We start from the raw sequence: 21,117 nt of genomic DNA, 5'->3' as shown, positions 1-21,117 counted from the left end.
AAAACCCATATTTTATCTCTAATGCTAAAAGAAGCCCTTATATGCCCTTAGTGTCACATCATATCCTTACAAATTCTTATAAAACTTTAACTTCATCTCCAAACCCTACAAATATCTTTACATTTTTCACATTGTTACCTACTTTTTTTTAATTTAAATACTTAAGTTATTAAAATATATTTAATATAACTAATTAATTTGATCATTCAAAAATATGAAAGATGATTTTACGCTGCAACTTGATTTACATTAAAAAAAAATAAAAATAAAAACTTTGTTCACTTTTTACAATTAAACATGTTGTAACTAAACAGAATTATTAATATATTCAATTTTTAATATGGAATCAACTAAGTAATGAAGCTGGACTTTATTGGAATGATAAAATTGAAATTAACTGCCATTATAATTATTATTGGGAATTACATAGAAATAAATTAACTTATCTTCTACCCATGTTCTCCCTGTTTATCTTTTTCTCCAAATCTCTTCTCTACTAAAACAAATACATAACATAGTTCGCCGGAAGATCCAGATACGACAGAATAACTCGCCGGAATGTCCAGATAGGCCCGCAACAGTTCGTCAGTTCGACGGAATAACTCGCCGGAAGATCCAGATACGACGGAATAACTCGCCGGAAAAAATTATTCTACTTCAATATCCGTCTTCAGGCCATCAATCGATCGGAAGAAGTGATGTGAGGATGATCAACAGAGGATATACAAACCTTGAGTGATCTATTGGGCCCACCCATCTTATGGGCAGAGGCAAACCAATGCCCTTCTGCAAGGGCTCCTCGTCTTCGGAAATCGTCAGGCGCTGAACTCCAACGCTAAGGGCGGCTGCGGGAAAATTTCAGGCGCATTGGAGATGGTCTTACGAGCGTAGGTGAAGTTTGAGCAAAACACATAGATAATCCAAATATACTCCAGATATTTATTGGAAAATTAGTAATAGTTTGTTTATTTATTATTTAAAAGATCAAATAACCATATTGAATATAAGGATTGTATAAACTAAGATGAATTGTACAATTGGATTTTTAGGGTATATGAACAGAGAAATTCTTTTTTAGAAATAATTAATTAAACATGCATAAAAGTTTTTATATCTATATTTAAAACATTGCGTCTATTATTATGTGTCACAAGAACATAATTCTTAGGAAAGGAAACTACATATATATAACCTTCTATATATTAGGTTTATCATCCAGTAAAGTAGTCAATAATGTAGGACATACACGTTGTACTCAACAATGGTATCACCATTGCTAAGATTGAGAAAATAAGTCTTTGCAAGCGCATACTCACGAGCAAACCGGAAAAGCCCACTTCCACCAACGATCGACATCTCTCGCACTTGTGAAAATACTGGATTCGTCCCTAAAATACTCAAAGTGCTACCATTGTACTTTCCTTTAACAAAAACATAATTCAAAGTCATAAGCAATCGGTTTTCGGTTAAACTAGCAAATGCATATATCCCTTGAGCTCTTCCCACAATCTTGGAACTCGGTTCTGGACCCACAGTCAACGGATCATCAATCATAACTGTAGCACCAAATGCGGTACGAGAGGTGTTGGTCGTGGGTGCCTCAGCCACTCGGACCGCGGTGGGGTGGTCACCAGTCACGGTCTCTTGCAAATAGAAGTGGAGATGACTTAGCTTTTCTTTCTTGAAACCAAGTGATTTTAATGATAATTTTCTTGAAAATTGATCATGGGATTGTGTTTGAAGGAGAGATGATAATATGAGAAAGGTTAAAATGGCAACTTTGTATATTGGGATAGTTTGGGCCATGATGGAGAGTTTGAGACAAAAATAAAGGTTGTGGAATGGTTTTATGGACTTATGGTGGTGGTGTTGGTCTAATATAAACAAATAAAATAAGAGTATTAGGTGTGGAAAATTTCATCAGTAACCCATTCTCTCCTGTATGGTGTTAACCAAGGATTTTAACTAACCATTCATGTTATTATAGGTACTCTATATTATTTTTATGGTTTTTTATATTGCATACGTCTTGATCAAAAGTAAGTTCTTTTCACCAAACTTCTCTACTATATATTTTTTTTAAGTAAATTGCAGTTTTTTTAATTGTGATATTTAAACTACAGATTTGGTTCATGACTATATCACCGAAAGACGTGTTCTTACATGAATGTGATTTCTTTAATAATATCTTTTAACTTTCAATACTTATTTAACTCAAAACATATAGCTGTTAAATTGAGAACCTTCTGTTGGGAACAAGGTATGACTTTTTAGTAGCAGACTAACAAAACCTAAATACCTGATTAACCTAACCCCTTTAAACTGATCAAGCTGTACTAATCAAACTCGAATAACTGAATTGTTGGTGATAAAGAACAAGATGACCATGCCGACTTGAATCTTTGATTGTTGATTGTCATACTATTACAACAAATGAATACCACAAGCCCTACTTATCGGAGCACCCTAATGCACTACCGCACTCGGGAAATTTTCTCGTAGAGGTTAGAAATTTTTCTAGTTAACTATTGCTATACACTCACAAGGGTAGATAAACACTATAATAGTACTAATTTGTTTTCCCACATGGGTGATTATACTATAATTTCATAGTAAGCTAACAAAATCTAAAGTTTACAATATTGACCGTAACTTAGTTCCCGCCAATGACACTTAGACCCTTATACTTGGTAATTTTGTAAAAGTTCCAGCATCCCCCGTTATACTAAGTAGATCTTTAAGACTCAGTCTGTTTTCACAATAATGTTGATTCTTCATTCTAATTGAGATGAGCCTCTTGTTCCTTTTCTTTCTCGTTATCCTTTCTTTTTGTGCATTTGTTGGCTAAGTGATCAAATTCTACACACTCGTAACACCAAAACCTGTTTTTTTTCTTTATTTCCTCCTCATGGACCTCTTCCATGTCTTTTTTATCTTCTATCAAAGCTTCTTTCAAATCCTCTTATTCTACGGCTTTGATCAACACACCCTTTTCTATATTGCAATTTTTAAGTTGGTTGAGCTTGTCATTATGAGCTTCACTTGACTATTGTTCTCTGGTTTATCTTGACTTTTGAGGTGTTCATCAAAGGCTGTATATTATCTTTCCAGCTGCTTTTTTAAATGACTTTTTGTCAACTTTTGATTATTGTTCGATAGACGTCACAATCAGTAGAATCTTCTTGGAACCAAGATATGTAATTTCTTTATAATTGTCTTATCTTTAATTAAGTGTAGTACCAAGACTTATAAACTTGGCTCTTATGCGACAAACTGATTGCAAAGTTACTCACGGTTTGGTTCTTTTAACTCGATACTTAAAAGTTTGTAAACGTTTTTTCATAACTAGACTTGCACCTAGATGCCAAACTTAATTTGAGTCTCACAGTTCCTTCGCAGTTGAGTCTTGTGCTACTTACATTAAGACATCTTCTTTGGAAGATCAATTCTTTTGTTGTGTTTATCTTATTTTTATCTAGTGCTTCTTTAACATCAACTGTTTCCCAAATATCATAAGCCTTCAAGGTTATTCCCATTAAAAAGGAACAATTGGTGTAATTTGTTTTATTAAATCGGGGGCAGTAAGGTGATACGCTCCCTTGATTCATTTGACATGTTTGTAGTAAACTAGTAATGAAATTCTTTAATTAACCATTTTATTACTCTCCACACCAAAGAAATGAAATTCATTGATTAACCATTTTATCAAATTTAGTTTTTGATATCCATAAATGTTATTGATATGATGAGGCAGCCCATTTCCAAGCAGCCCAAGGCCCCAAAGTCAGGAACAAGGCCCAATGAAAGTTACCAAGCCGAATCTGCATGATATGAAAATGGAATTTAAAAACCGACCCTAAAAACCAAAATATTAATTTACAAATTTAAATTCGATGTAATTATTTATATTATAACTATTAATTCATAAACAACTTAGCCCAAGTGCCCAAGCCTATAGCTCATCACCCACGAGTCCATGTTAAACAAGCCCCAACCTATCTGGATAATTAGAAGAAAAAACAAAAAAGAAAAGAGCAGCAATCACAAATTCACTCAGGCCAGTCGCGAAGACGAGTAGTGAACCAGCGACCGACGAGTAGCAGAAGTCGATTTGCAAACTTGAATGGTTTATTAAGTCTTGTTCAGTTGATGGCTGAGACAAAGAAACATCTTTTCTTTAAATTGGTGAATGTTTATTAAAGTTAGCACTTGTGTTACCCATCGTAACCACAACGGTTGAGAGAAGTTTTTTAGTGAACGAAGTTTGTGAAGTCTGATTTGCGTAACCATATGAGTGATGAGAATTTAAGTGATAGTTTGATTTGTTATATTGAAAAAGATTTGCTAATGTCTCGGTAGATGATGTTATACAAGATTTCAAAAAAGGAAAACACGAAGGGAACTACTTTAGCTATTTGTAATGATATTTGACATATGTTTGTTGATTATCTTTTGATGGATTATTTTTTGCAATGGTATCTTGATTATCTTTTATTATACGACACAACCTGAACCGGACCGGTATTTTATCTATTATTTTTTTATAAGGGTAAAAAGTCAACCATTTTACATTTTAATAGGTTTATGGAATTAAAAATTCAAAATTGCATTTACAATAAATAGGAATTATCTAATTAGATTCCTACTTAAAGACGTACACTTGAAAATAAATTATATACGTTAACTCAAAGATAAACTGGCAAACTGAAAAAGTGCATCGTTCAAAATCTCTTGATTTGGTAAAGCTAAAAGTTTAATAACATACATAAAGTTGTTACAGAAAAACCGTTACCAAAAACTTTTAGTTATACCAATAGACGTAACCAGATGATAAATTACGACAATTTCGAAAACAACAATATTGTTGGATTTTACATGTGGTTAATTCAAGCTTAAGGGTAACTACAATTATCGATCACTATTTGCTAATTAAGGTACTTATAATAAATGCATTTAATTTAACTATGTGCATTTGATTTTGTATCTGTCTACATTTGATATGGTTTAATTGCGAACCTCAATACTCAGCATACTCTAGGAGTTAATTAGTTTCCTTGTTCGTACCTTTCAATTTGTAGGATATATTATGCATGGCTGATTAGCTAGACGTACCTAACAAGTTACTTATTAGAAGAAAACTATTTTTTTTACCTTTGGTTTGTTTAGTATGTGTTGTTACGTACTTACATTGCCATTACTTATATTTGCTGGACTAGTTGCTTCTTTTTTTTTTCAAGAAAATATGTCACTTTTCATTTTGGTTCTTTTATTTAAATTTTCTTGAACGGCAAATTTATTCTACTCATATAATTTGCAACTTATGGAGGTATGTAATGATCCGACTAGACACAACATATCCTTTGTATGAATGTTCTATATACTTGTAACAACACATACGAGTCCATCAATGATTATTGGCGGAAGTTATGGGTCTTATTATAAGGTAAATAAAATGTTTGATAATATGTCGTTGATCACCAACGGAATCCATGCCCGGATGAAATCGACAGTCTGGATTTGTGATTTTTGAGGGAACAAGTTTTCGACAAACTATTCGTAGGTAATGTGTATGTCAGTAATTTGTCACTAATAGTTCGTCAATAATTTGTCGAAAAAACCGTTTGTAAATGATGCAACAAAAGTTGTCTGTGATCAGTTGCCAAGTCTATCAGTGATCCATTGGTAATATTTGTGAGATGTGCCGCAAGTCATATTACCCACGGTGATATTTCTATCGTCCCTTCACCAACGGATTTCCCTCATAGCATTCTTTACCGACATATATATTACCAATGGATAAGACCGCAGGAGATACTAAAAGTTTGTAGCGTTTAAAGAATTTATTTATGATATTTGTATTCAATAAATACAATTTTGTTTATTATATTTAGAGACACATGGAGACATAATCGCTTATTTAGAATACGTAAATAATACAGAAAATAAACAACAATTACAAATGGATCCATAGATATTAAAATGGGGAGGTAATGTGTATCAAATTGCAACTATTTTTATGTGTCGTAAGAACAAAACTGAGTATTTTATGTCCATATATTAAAATATACGTCATTATTAATTTATTATAGTTTACTTGTTCTTGCTTGTATTAAAATAGACACACTAGCTTTGATGCACTTATCAATAATGTATCACATAAACATCGTACTCAACAACCGCGTCAGCGGAGGTAAGATTAAGAAAATTAGTCTTTGCAATTGCATACCCTCGTGCAAATCGAAAGAGCCCACTTCCACCAATGATCGGCATCTCTCTCGGCGGTGCGAGCATCTCGTTCGTCCCTAATAGACTCAAAGTGCTACCGTTGTACTTTCCTTCAGCGAAAACAAAATTAAAAGCCATTAGCATTCGAAATTCACTTAAACTATCAAAAGCATATATCCCTTGAGCCCTTCCCACAATCTTGGAGGTTAGTTCTGGACCTATGGACCTACTGTCAAAAGGTTGTCGACCACAAACGTAGCACCAAATCCGGTGCTAGAGGTGTTGGTCACGGTGGACTCAGCCACCCGGAAGGAGGTGCGGTGGTCACCACTGAGTATGTCTTGGAAATAGAAATGGAGGTGACTTAGTTTTTCTTTCTTGAAACCAAGTGATTTTGATGACAATTTTCTTGCAAATTGATGGGATTGTACTTGAAGAAGAGGTGCGAATATTAAAAGGATAAATAGGGCATATATTTGTTTAGGAAGAGTTTGTGCCATGATAGGGAGTTGGATGCCAAGATTGAGGGTTATGGAATGGCGTTCTACGCTGGTGGTGGGTGGTAACTAAGTGTTAGATGTGTGAAAAATGACATTGTAACTCATGCTTTTTTATACTATTTAGGGAGACTTTGGGGCATAATAATATTTTAATTTGATTTTGAGTTGGGATTCAAATGTCAACGTATCCTCAAATCATGTTTGATCTAGACAATTAGAAAGTCAATGCTTGTTTCTCGCGTATTATACTATATATTAATTTACAACATTGTTAAGCAATATTGTTTGTACCTTATGCAGGTAATGTTGTACCTCTTATTTTTGTGTTTTCGGTGTTTCTAAAGCATACACGTGGTACTCTTGATGAGTTACTTTCTCTTCTCACTTGCTTACGTTTCGTCCACCGCTGGATACCCCTCTCTCTTTCATTTTGTTTTATATGTATAATCGTAGCCCCACCACTCCACATATTCGCCCACTATACGGCTGTCGATCCTAAGTGACGGTGTCAACGACAACGATCATCTTCTGCTGTTGCCGGGTACCATTTCGGAACCCTAGGCGATGGTGGTGTCGTGGTTGTTGGATGTGACCTTAGCGACGACGGCGACCGACAGGTGTTACCGGGTTTCAAGGTGATGGTGGCCCATCAGAAAAAAAAAGGTGATTGAATTTGTGCTTGATTTGGGGCTTTTTAGGAATCAGTCCGTTTTGTAATTATTGTTTCTGATCTGTTAGCTTTCATTATATGTGTTTTTTTGTAACGTAGTTTAACTATGACTTGATTTTATGTGATGTTATTTTGTATTTTATTGAAATTGGATGTCTAATTAATTTGGCTATGAAATGGGAGAAATGAACAAATAATGCAGATCACTTTAGCAAACGACATGCCATAGAATTTTTGTTAAACTGACCAACATTACCAACCAAACCACAAAACATAGAGGTTTACAAATTAAGGCATGACTGCAAAAATATTTTTTAGAATATTCGCTATCTATCTACAATTTCCACCGATAACTCTCTTACTTTTGGTGAGATATATGATTGCAGTGATGGCAACATTTAGAAGACCGATAGACTGTGATGAGTTGGGTCCATATCGAATATTGGCGTTGCATAATCGAGAACGGCAGATGTGACTTTCTCCAGTTACATCCCTCTCTTGCAGCCGTGACGATCTAATATACTGCTCTGAGCCAAATAGGTTGCTTGGGTAACAACTTTCACATATGGTTTTGTTGGGTTTCAACGGTGGTTCGGGACAAAAACGGTTAAACAATAAAACACGGTTTAATATGTATTTCATTTTGTAAGTATTAATCAATATTAATACATAAAACGAACCAAAAACGCAGCGGATAAAACGAACCAACGAACCGAAACCTGAACTCGGATCCGATTACAACATATACGAGTATGATATATATATATATGCGAACAACCATAGATTAAGTAAGTGTTTTATAACTCGGTTATCGAAACCGGGAAGAACACCGAGTGATAACGAATCGAGCAAGGAATCGACAGAATTAAAGAACCGACAAGAGATCCGGAGAGATCTGCGGATAATGGCGGATGATTGCGGTCGGCGGAGGCTTCTGGCGACGGCGGCAGCAGCTGGATGTGGCGGCAGAAGGCGGCGGACAACAACAGTAACAATCAAAACAGCAACAACATTTGACAACAGCAGAAGGTCGCCGGAAAACGGGTTTTGCCGGAATCTCACAAAGGTCGCCGGAAAAACGAGCTGGAGTTCACGGCTGAAGCAAGCAGCAGCACCAACAGTTTATATGCGGCGGTGGTGGTTGCGGGACCAAGGGGTGGTTGTTGTGATAGGTATGCGGCGGCCGGAAACAACTAGCCGGAAAACCGAGCAGCCGGAATTCGGCGCCGGAAAAGCGGCTGGAGGTGATGGTGGTGGATTAGGGTTTTATCTTTGGTAAGTTAGATTAATAAATGATATGGATACTATTCTATTTATAGGAATAATAATAGGGTTTAATCAAATTAAACCCATTGGACTTGAGCCCAATTACCAATCTAAAGCCTAATCCACTACACTATCTATATAATTGATTGTGTCGGTCCAGTTAACGATTAAGTGGGTTTAAGTTTCGTTATTCTCTCGGTAACTCATACCAGGCAATAATAAAGTCGGCCCGCGTTGACTTGACCCGAACCGACCATAAAATCCAACAGTCTCCCACTTGGACGGATTCGGATCAAGTAGCACAATGCTGACAACTATAGGCGTTCTAGCTACACATAGCTGTCCCCAACTAATTATGACATTTTTAAATCCATAACCAAAATATCTTGGAATACATTATTGCAAGATAATGAATTTATAGTAATCGTTGTCATCTATCATTTCTGTATAAGACATCAATTGAACAATGAGACATGGATCAAATCAATCTCATATAGTGTTCAATTATTGTAGTTCTCGATATAGAGTCAAAGTGGTCCAATCAAGCACACAGTAAGTTTGGATGAGGCCTCACACTTTACCAGTTTGAACAACGAGGGCGCCAATATGTCTAACTGCTACATTTTAACGTAAGATTACAGAATCCCATCTTGACTACATACAACTCCCACTAAACTTTAGAACATTCCCAATCAATGCCTTTATGACTCGCAGTTACGCAACAGCGGTTAACATGATCAAAGAACATTCCTCGGTAAACGAAAGTTCCAATATGTATCTCAGGTCTAAGGATACTAAATAAGCATACTATTATCAAAACATCTTATGATCAAGATCCATGAAGATGATTTGATGCGAGTTACATCCAACGTCATTCATAATGAGGTTCGTGAGTTTGGAAGTCAACTGCTTGAGTCCAATGTCAAAATAGTCTTAATTCAGAATCGTTCCCACGAGTCTAAATGACTACGGATAATTTAGAATATAATATTCACGGACTAAACGAATTAAAGTGAACATAGTTGTATTATTCAACGTTTGCATTTAACCATTAAATCAAAAGTGAACAAAAAAGTACAACTGATTAAATGTTCATACATCCAAATACTAAATCAAAATAAATCACTAGCAAGCCTAAGCCTGATAGCATCTCTTGCTGATCATGCTTGTCCTGAGTCATTGGCTTAGTGAACGGGTAAGCTAGATTTTGATCTGTGTCAACTTTGCTTATCACGATGTCACCTCGTTTCAATATTTCCAAAATAAGATGGAACTTCCTTAGGATACGCTTGGTTCTGTGATGAGACCTTGGCTCTTTGGCTTGAGCAATAGTACCTGTGTTATCACAAAACACCTCGATTGGTTTGCGAATACTCGGAACCACATCGAGATTAGTGATGAACTTCTTCATCCAAGCAGCCTCTTTAACAGCATTCGATGCAGCTATATATTCGGATTCGGTGGTAGAATCCGCCACTACACTCTGCTTGGAGCTCTTCTAATAAATAGCTCCTCCATTGAGAGTGAAGACGAAACCTGACTGTGAGCGAGAATCATCTCGGTTAGTCTGGAAGCTAGCATCAATGTAACACCTTACAGTGAGCTCCTCTTCCACGCCCCCAAACACCAAGAACATATCTTTGGTCCTATTCAAGTACCTTAGAATGTTCTTCACAGCAGTCCAATGGGCAATTCCAGGACTCTGTTGAAAACGACTGGTCATGCTCAAGGCATACGAGACGTCAGGTCTGGTACATAACATAGCATACATGATAGAACCAACCGCAGAAGCATAAGGAATTGCTTGCATATTCTTAAATTCAATGTCCGTTGCCGGAGATTGTGATTTGCTCAACACGGTTCCCTTAGTCATTGGAATGGCTCCTTTCTTGGAGTTTTCCATTAAGAAGCGTTCCATAACTTTATCTATGTAAGTACTTTGACTTAGCCCTAGAATCCGCTTAGATCTATCTCTATAGATCTTTATTCCCAGAATATATGAGGCTTCTCCAAGATCTTTCATTGCAAAACAAGATTCCAACCAGTGCTTAACTTCCTTAAGCATAGGAATGTTGTTTCCAATAATCAGTATATCATCCACATACAAAATGAGGAATGATATAGTGCTCCCACTAGCCTTTCTGACACAAGGCTCATCTTCATTTTTGATAAAACCAAACTCTTTGATTTTCTCATCAAAGTGAAGATTCCAGCTTCGAGATGCTTGCTTAAGTCCATAAATGGACTTATTCAATTTGCAAAACCTATTAGGATATTTTGGATCGACAAAACCTTCAGGCTGAACCATATAGACATCTTCAGAAAAGTGTCCATTAAGGAAAGCGGTTTTGACATCCATTTGCCATATCTCATAGTCATAGTATGCAGCAATGGCGAGAAATATCCTTATTGACTTTGTCATAGAAACGGGCGAGAAGGTTTCATCATAGTCAACACCTTGAGTTTGAGTAAAACCTTTCGCGACTAGCCGTACTTTATAGGTTTGCACATTTCCATGCATGTCGGCTTTTCTCTTGAAAATCCATTTGCTCCCTACTGCCCGACTATCGGGGGGTAGCTCAACCAAGTTCCAAACTTGGTTATCATGCATAGATTGCATCTCGGCGTTCATGGCATCTCGCCATTTCTCGGATTCTGGATCCAAGATAGCATATTTGTAGTTAGTAGGCTCGTCGCCAGACTCGGCTACTAATAAGACTTGGGGACCATCTAGATGCCATAAGTATCTAGAATTTGGTATGGGAGTCCTACTACTTATGCGAACGCTCGTGTTCACGTATGATGTATCAACAACAACAACTTGTTGATCAGACACTCCAACTTCCTCAGCGGTTGTTTGTGGTTCTCGAATTTCTTCAAGATCAACAATGTTATCTCCAGTTCCTCGATCGAGAAATTCCTTCTCGAGGAGGTGGCCTTTCCTCTTGATAGAAATCGTATTTGTATCAGGATGAAAGAAGTAATAACCGCTTTGGTTATAGTATCCGACGAAAACAACTTTTACGCCGCGGGGATCTAGCTTATCATCAGATTCACTTGTGATATAAGCATCACATCCCCATACTCTAAGGAAAGACAAATTGGGCTTTCGCCCATGCCATATCTCATATAGGGTTTTGTCTACCTTCTCAGTTGGAGCTAGATTGACAATGTGGGCGGCGGTCATAAGGGCGTAACCCCAAAAGGATTAAGGCAAGTTAGTTCTACACATCATTGATCGAACCATGTTTAGCAAAGTTCGATTTCTCCTCTCGCTCACGCCATTATGTTGGGGTGTGCCAGGTGGAGTGAGCTGTGAAACAATTCCACGCTCTTTTAGATGAGTGATGAACTCTGAGCTGAGATACTCTCCACCTCGATCTGATCGATGTATCTTAATGGTTTTACCAAGTTGGTTTTCCACTTCGGTCTGAAACTCTTTGAACTTTTCAAAAGTTTCATGCTTGTGTTTCATAAGATACACATAAGCATATCGACTATAATCGTCGATAAAAGAAACAAAGTATCTTTCATGGTTTCTAGACATGGTTTTGAAAGGTCCACATACATCAGTATGTATGAGTCCTAACAGATCTCTTGCTCATTCCCTTTTATGAGTGAAGGGGTCCTTGGCGAGTTTTCCAGCTAAGCAAGACTCACAATTTTCAAAAGAGTCTGGTCCTGTGGATTCAAGAATCCCTTCGGATTGGAGTCTTTTAACTCCTGCCTTGCTTATGTGGCCAAGTCGGCAATGCCATAGAAAAGTATCATTGATGCCAGATCTGATAAGTTTTGAAAGATTATATACGTTATTATAAGTTTGAACATCAATCTCATAAATACCATTTCGAGGTTTAGCCTCAAAATAAAAGATATCATTCAAGTAAGCAGAAATAGCCATGCCATTAAAAACATACTTAAATCCTTGTTCAAACAACAACGAAACTGAAATGATGTTTCTGGTCAAACCAGGAGCATACAAACAATTATTCAAAGGAAAAACTAGGCCAGATGGACAAGGAAAATGAAATACTCCAGTTTCCAGAAACGGTACTCTCTTCCCATCTCCAACAATGAGTTCCATGCTGCCTTTATTCAGTTTCTTCCACTTCTCAGGCTCCTGCAAGATATTAACGATGTGTAAATCACATCCGGTATCAAATACCCATGTGTTGCTAGATACAGTGAAGAGTTCAATAACATATATGGAAATACCTCGAGAAGAGCCTTCATCATTGGCTCTCTTCTTCTTGATCTCAGCAAGGTATTCGGGTCAGTTGCGCATCCAATGCCCCATCTGGTTGCATTTCTAGCACTGGCGCTCCTCAAAGGGTGGCGGTGGTGGCTTTGCAACTTTCTTGCTAGTGTTGGTGGCAAACTTGGCAGCAACAGTAACTTTCTTCTTGCCTTTTCCCTTAAAACCTCGATTCTTTGGTTTTGGCTTCTTGACACCAGCAGATCGAATCATCAGAACTTGATTGGTCCTTGAAGGAATGTTCATCTCAGCCGTCTTGTGCATGTTATGAAGCTCCGACACTGTCTTCACCCAGACATTCATGTTGAAATTCATTACGAACTGGTCGTAAGAGCTGGGGAGAGAGTTGAGGATGAAATCAGCTTCCATCTCATCTGGCAGGGGATATCAAGTTTCTTAAGTTGATCAATGTGCCCCTTCATCTTAAGAACATGCGCACTGATGGGAGACCCTTCTGCCATCTTGCAACTAATGAGTTGTTTCATGGTGTCGAATCGTTCCTGACGGGCTTGTTTCTGGAACATGCCCTTAAGTCGCTCAAGCATCTCATAGGCACCAATGTCTTCCAAGCCTTTAGCAAGCTCAGAAGTAATGGTGGCTAGCATAATGCAGGAGACATCAGCCGAGTCATCCTTATGCTTCTTAAGAACTTTTCGAGCAGCGGCTGTATTGTTTTCAGGCTCGGTTGGAACATGTCCATCGAGAACATACAGGCGCTTTGCCATGGTGAGAACAAGTCTCAAGTTGCGGTGTCATTCGATGAAGTTGGTGTTGTTTAGTTTATCCTTCTCAAGGATAGACTTAAGGGCATAAGGTGAGTTTTCATTTGACGACATCTGATTAAATAAGCAAAAGTAAATTTAATTAGTATTTTCGACGTTGTAGTCCTGTTATTAATAACCCAATAACATTAATAAACTAGAAGCATGAGAATCTGGATTCCAGTTATTAAAGGCAGCTGTAGCACACAACATTAATAAGCGGTTAGGCAGACTAACAACGATTGCCAATTGTGAATAAAGCACAACTCTCGATTATGAGGCCTATAGAGACAACGATTGTCTGTATAGATACGTTTAGCCTCATCTTTGCCCACTTTAAGTCTCCAGACAGCTGTAGCAGGTAACAAGAGAGTAAAGTAATAGTTGTCCTAGTACAGTGACGTGTGAAAGGGCCGGATGTGTCAACGAAATGCTTTCACCTTGATGGGATAGGCTAGAAAACAAGTGCGGTGTTATAGCTCCAAACACTCGAAATTTCGCAGTATGCCTCAAGTGTGACTTGTAGTAGGATTGGCATAAACTATTGGTTTTTAAATTGGGATTAATTTTAGAATTACCAAATAGAGTAAAAGTCAAATTTTACTGTGTTTATTATCGGGACAAATTGATGAACCCTTTCATTTCTCAGGAGACTCAGTTTTAAATAACCAATTAAAAAAAAGTTTGTCGCGATATGGCTAACAATTATAAGTTAACAGGAAAATTTATTAAGTTAAGAGTTTTGGAAATCAAAACGCTTTTAATTTGCAAAACATAACCGGTTAATTAAAATTGTTTATTTTAAATTTATTTGGTATTAGGTCAGTGATATTATAATCCTATTATAAATAATCCAAGCAACCACAATAGCAAATAATAATATGTAAATCCTTATGGCCAAAAAGGTGATCGGTCTCGCTAGAGCCAATTAGGGAGACCGATCGGGTCAAGGGGTTCACAACATAAAACAACCACAAGGATGGACTTCTTCGTACATCCCGTCATCTTGTCCGAACTCCCACTTACTCCAAGAAATCCTTAAGCTCGTCCTCAGTTATCTTCGGGTCTTCTTTATTACAAATTTATAATACTAACATTAATTTCCTATTACAAATTTGAATCATCCATATGGCCAAAAGAAAACCGAAAATTAAAATAATAACTGTTTACAACTTTGAACCATCCATATGGCCAAACAACAAGCTCAACAACCAAACACAACCACACAAACAAAGGTCGGGGCCGGATTTACATATTCAAAATAAATAATATTCAGGTCGTTTTGACTTGGTCAAATAAAATAAACAAAACGTTGGCCGAATCCAACATTACCCGAAATAAAATCTAGATCAAGAAACTTTAAACGATTTAAAGTTTGTGATGTCGATCCAGTTTAAATGAACCGATATCGACTCGTACGTTGTAACCGCGAATCTGATACCACTGTTGGGTTTCAACGGTGGTTCGGAACAAAAACAGTTAAACAATAAAACCCGTTTTAATATATATTTCGTTTTGTAAGTATTAATCAATATTAATATATAAAACGAACCAAAAACGCAACAGATAAAACAAACCAACGAACCGAAACCCGAACTCAGATCCGATTAAAACATATACGAGTATGATATATATATATATATATATATATATATATATATATATATATATGATGTGGTGTAAAACCCACATGTTTTCCTAATAGTTTTTATGTTATTTTGTGCTTAAACGTTAACGAATATCATTCGTTCTTGCGTGAATTTACACTTTTGTGTTTTTGATAGGTCCCATGTTGAAGAGAGCGAGAAAACGAGTTAAATGGTGAAAGAAACAGCTCAAGCGGAGCTCGGATGAAGCCGGTACGCGTGTACGAAGATAAACCAGCTAGAAGTCGAAAAACGTCAGAAAATAGCATGGCCGAGATACGTGACCAGGTCATACCATTCAAGCAGCATGTGGTGGATTCCAACATGTCCCAAGGCTTCCAAGAACAGCCATAAATCATAAAAACGACCGTTTTGTCTTCTAGCGGGCTTTGTGGGCTTGTTTTAACCTATTTTATATTAGGAAGAAGTGTTTAATGATATATTTAAAAACCCTAAACCCTATGAACGATTTTTAATCATCTTTCCAGCCATCAAATCTGAAAAAGTCGAAATACCAAGGAGGAGGAGCTTCCGGATCGGAGTTTCATCAACCGGTTGTCGGTTTTGCTTGTTTTAACGTTTGTGAGTTCGTTTTTGAGTTTTAGACTTTGAAACAAGTTCCAGTCAGTTTTTAATGAATAATTTGAGCTTAATTATCATTATTATCTACTGTTCATTCATTATGGTTGGCTAAAATTGTTTTAATCACCTAGGTTTGATGTTTAACGGTTGATTTATCACTTTTCGGGTGCTGATTTCGTGTTTGATTGTTTAGTTATTGTAAACTTCATAATTTGTGATATTATTCCATGAACCTTGCTGCCATTAGATGTATTTTAGGTAGCATGAGCCCCGTGTAGTTGATTATTGCATGAATTTGTTTCGTGTAGTCGTTAATTGCTAGTTCGGTTAATACTGAGTGTGTTGATTGATTGTGGTAGACGCGTGCCATTAGGGTTTGTGTTTCTTGAATCATTTAGGTCAGTAGGATCATCCACTTTGATTTGGACCAAAACCTTAGGGATTAGCTTATCTCTCTGCTTTAGTTGATTTAGTTACCCGTTACCAGACCACGTGTGGTTTTCTTGCTATCGACTAGGTTAGTTTGTAAGTTTAGTTATTTTATCCTTATTATTGAATTACCCCTCTCTTCCTAGGTTTGTAATTAGCTCGAGCCTTAGTGAGGATTGTGATTTTGATACGGACCAAGTAATAAATCATTAGGGTACGTAAATAAACAACCGTAAATTAAAAGCTAAATAGACGTTGTTAGGGTTTTCTGGTAAAACTGACCGCAGGGACCCGGTTGCCTTGATTACATCTATCTTAGTTCATCTTTAGACGCCGGTTTCAAACACTTGTTAGCACCTGAGCCATCCTATATCCGTTAAGTCATTTTACCTAGGTGATTCGTTTTCTTATTATCATTAAATCCCGTTAAATTTCCAATTAGTTTCGTTAAGTTTCACCGTTAGTTAGGTTAAGTTAGTTTAGATATATAAGTTAAATAAATATATTATTTAGGCAGGACTTAGATTAGGGTTAATTATCTGAGCCGTTCTCACGTGTCTTTGTGTTCGACATCCGGACTTCCATCAGACTGTGCGGCTACGCGACCGGTACACTTTCCGTTTGTGTGAAGCTTAGTTAGCATTGTTTGGTTTTATAAATTTAATACTTAGTGTTGAGTTGCGAGAATTAGTTATTAATATTTATATATAGCTTTTCGCACATCAAGTTTTTGGCGCCGTTGCCGGGTACACGGTTTGAGGCGATTGGAGAATGACCCGAGTTGAGGACTTGCTTTTTATAGTTTTGTAGATATATTTAGATTAATATAGTTTATTTTAGTTTTCTTTAGATTAGTTTAATTTTAGTTTTAATTAATTTTCGTCTACTACTATCTGGTGCCCGTGATCCGTTTCTGTTTAAGTGTGCAGTAATGGAGACTTACGGGAATGGAGTCAAAGAACAAAAACGTTACACCATTTGGCAGATGGAGATAAAGAGGATTTTGGATTGCAAAGAGAAAAATCGAGTGAAACCCCGGTTACCTTTGATGTTTGATTTAAGGGGGAATCTTCTGGGTTATAAAAACTCATCCGGTGAATTCATAGAGCAAATACCATATCCGGATGAGGTAATGTTTGATTGTTTGCGCATCATCCATGATACAAATCCAAATGCCCCATTTCCGACCCAACAAGATTTAGATGGAATTTGGCTTGGTTTAATAAGTCAGTCACAACTTAGTGAGCCGATTATAGAATTTGAGAAGTTGGGGATGGAAAAGCAGTCAGAGGAGTATGATCCTTCATGGGAGGACGAGTTTAGGGGTGAGTTTGGTGACGATTTGGTGGATTTTACAGTGATGGATGAAGGAGAGTTTGACCCACTTGGTGATTTGAAGTAGCTCGAAGATTTATTGTATAACGAGCCAAGTGTGGGGATCAAGAAGGAGCCTTGTGAGAAATACCATGAGGTGGTTGGTGATTCAGTCTTCCCACCATTGCACTTGGATTGTGAAAAACCAAAGCATGAACCATACTCAATCTCCATTAGGGACATGTAAAGGTTTAAAAAGTGGGACAAAAAATTAAGGAGGATATCTAGGCTCAGAGATCATGGTGTGCAGAAGAGTTCGTCACTCCCGTTTCACTTTAGGGAATCATTTTTGGGGGAGTCTAAGAGTTGGTGGGCCAAGTTCAAGTCGTATGTTTGGGCCAATGAGAGCGGTGCAGTTGGTTTCTTCCCGACCAGTTGTAAGAGGAAAGTGTTAAGGAGTATTGATGGGCCCGCGTTGACTTGACCCGAACCGACCATAAAATCCAACAGGTTTATCTCACACAATTAGTGTTTCATTCCTTTTGTGCTTAATTGAATTCTATCGTGTGCAGCCACAGTGTTTTCAACTTCATTCATTTATTTTTTTATTATTCGCTTTCTAAATGTGGTTGAGAATTGGTTCGACTGTTCCAAGGCTTTCATAATTACGGATACAAGCACGCGCTGGACACACTGATTTTGCTAATAGTTTAAAGGCGTTACTTTTTCTTTTAATGAAACAAAAAGCAGATGATTAGTCAAACGACACCGCTAGCAGGTCACATTCTATTTTAAGTTGTTAACGGGTCAGATTTGAGTTGAACTTTAATTCAAATTCGGGTCACTTGCGTTTATGAGTATCCAAAATTTTCTTTGGATTGCATTTATTTTTGCTTCATCCTAGGTGGCAATGGTGATTGGCCTGGGTGTTCCGGTGGCCAATTTGACATACACGCGCTTTCACTGATCCTTTGATTCGTGCTTATTTGCTTTGTAAGTTGTGCAGTTATGGTTGTACCTTACCATTTAATATATGAACCATACCATTTCCGTCTGCCTTTGGCGATGGCTGATGGTTTTGTGTTCTTAATTTGCTGCTTATTCTTCATTGATTTAATGGGTTGTTGTGGATTTTCTGTTTGATAGTTCACGTGTTAACGAAACACGCCCATTTTCTTACGACCATGTTGCTCGGTTAATGTTAAACACACTAACATGAACATGATATGTTCGTGTTAGTTTGGTTCGCTTACAAGCTTACTTTTTTGCTATTTATTTAGAATGTAGTCTTTAACCTTTTTATACGTTGTGAGTTTTATGTCTGTGTTTAATAACTTATTATTATTTTTTTGTCATATAGTGGATGAACATGATGTCGTACAATTTTGGCTTGCTAAAGAAGGATGAACCACATGAATGCCCAGATGCTAACTATATTTGAACGTTCTGTACTTTTTAATGAACTTTTGAACACCACTTGGCTGTTTTGCAGTTCAAGGTGGTGGGAACTAATGCTTATGGTAATCTTCAGCAGTTAGAGGAGATCAGATTGGAAACCGCCACGAGTTTGGGTTATGATGGTGGGGCTAGACCTTAGTGAGTGATTGAATGTAGAGGTTTTTTATCCTTTTGTTCTTAAATTGAGGTCTGCTTATTGTAAATTTAAGCTTACACTTAATTTGTTTTAAGAGGCTTTTGTGTGGAATTTTTCATTCATATTGTTTAATATGTAAAAAAGCTTCTGTGCTCATCCTCATATTTACTATACTCATGTTTACTATCCTTTTGTGTGGTCGTTGTTAGATATTCTCGAGTGAACTTCAGCTATGGTTTCACAACCCCCCCCCCCCAACCAACACGCAGGGGAGGGGGGGGGGGGTTTCGAAATACTAGTTCACTAATTAAATACTTGTTATTGTTGTTGTTGTTGTTATTACTATTATTATTTTCTAGAATTTTTTTACTCCTACCTAACGATGTGATGTGACCAGGATAGTACCTCCATGAACATAATGGTTTAAAACAAATTAAACGATATTATAAGTTATTCATTTAGTTATCTTATAAGTTGTTTAATCAATTTGGTTGATGGTTGATTGGCAAAGAGAAAACTTTTAAACAAATTGGTTTAAGAGAGAGAGGTTTTAGATTCAAGTTTCACAGACAACAAGGTTTAACAGAAATTCTTAGTTGCTTTTATATTCTCGTATTTTTTTATTTTGATATTTAATAAACAAACAATTAAGTGCAATGATAGTGAGAAGCTTTAAAAAAATCTTTCACGTGATGTTTAGGATTTGCCTTTAGGACGAGTAGACGAACACAATGACATAAAAAATTTCCCTAGTATAACAGGAAATATTGGTTTAAATGGATGCACCACCACCTTATGTATTACAATTAAAATGTTAAATAACAAAAAATATAATTTTTATACGGTTCTCATAGTACAATGCATGATAGAATTGTTTATGGACCCTCATTTGGCATTTTGGGTGATGATTAACATTATATCTATATATTAAAACCCAACTTTTAACTACAGTAATATTGTGCCAAGTAGGTGAGTCACAACTCGGGTTCTTATGTTATGTATGTGGTAGCTACTTGCTATGTTTTTATTTTTTGTTTATTTATTATTTATATATGTATATATCACTAAATTAGGTGTTTGAGACCATTTTTTCGAGCGCAATTGCTCTATTGCGACTGTTTTGTAACCGAAAATGCGGTGCGAAAAATGCAGGTAGCAATTGTTCTAGTGTGACCATCTTCTGACTATTGTTATATTTTGCGACCAACCACAATACATTTGCATTTCTTGCAACTACTATTGTGGTCATAAATTTTGCTATCACCGTTGCGGTCGCAAATCTTGCTACCACGATCACAAAATCTGTGTGCTACCACTACGGAGCAAACCACAACATTCCTGCTAGAGCAAACCACAACATACCTACTAACTTGGACCAATTTAAACTGCTTAATGTGTGTCCAACCATTTTATAAAAAAAAGTAAAATCAAAAGATGTGCCAAAAATAACCCCAATTAAAGTGTCTAAGATAATTCAAACGCAAATCCAAATGTTCAAAATTACTAACAAAACTAAAAGCAACACTAACTAACAAAACTAAAAGCAACAATTCATGCAATAAAACTGCAACTGGCTAGATCCATCAGATTAATAAAACTGAATCATATGTTCAGTTTAAGCTATAAGTCTCATCACTCTTAAAACAATAAGGTATTCTGTTTAATTTGTTACGAATTTTCATTAAAACCTTCATCATCAAAATCTTCTTCATAATCTTCATAATCAAAGTCAACTTCTTCATCGTTATCTTCCAAATCGTTATCAACTAAATGGGTGGCTTCAAGCACAACTTCTTCATCATTATCCATGTCTTCTACTTCTTATAACATTCCATCCTCATGTACAAAAGAAATGGGGGAGAATATCATATGTTA

At 36.6% G+C, this 21,117-nt stretch overlaps 2 pseudogenes; both read right to left on the bottom strand.

The window, feature by feature from the left end:
* Positions 1-1,188: 1,188 nt before the first annotated feature.
* On the bottom strand, positions 1,189-2,073 carry LOC143596795 (dirigent protein 21 pseudogene; annotated as a pseudogene).
* A 3,928-nt stretch (positions 2,074-6,001) lies between these two features.
* Positions 6,002-6,778, bottom strand: LOC143596794 (dirigent protein 21 pseudogene; annotated as a pseudogene).
* Positions 6,779-21,117: the final 14,339 nt, after the last annotated feature.

The sequence above is a fragment of the Bidens hawaiensis genome, unplaced genomic scaffold (assembly GCF_021521415.1).
Source record: "Bidens hawaiensis isolate Kalapana, Puna unplaced genomic scaffold, B.hawaiensis_p1.1 tig00047003_1, whole genome shotgun sequence".
In the NCBI taxonomy this organism is placed as follows: domain Eukaryota; kingdom Viridiplantae; phylum Streptophyta; class Magnoliopsida; order Asterales; family Asteraceae; genus Bidens; species Bidens hawaiensis.
This window is presented reverse-complemented; position numbering and strand designations above follow the sequence as displayed.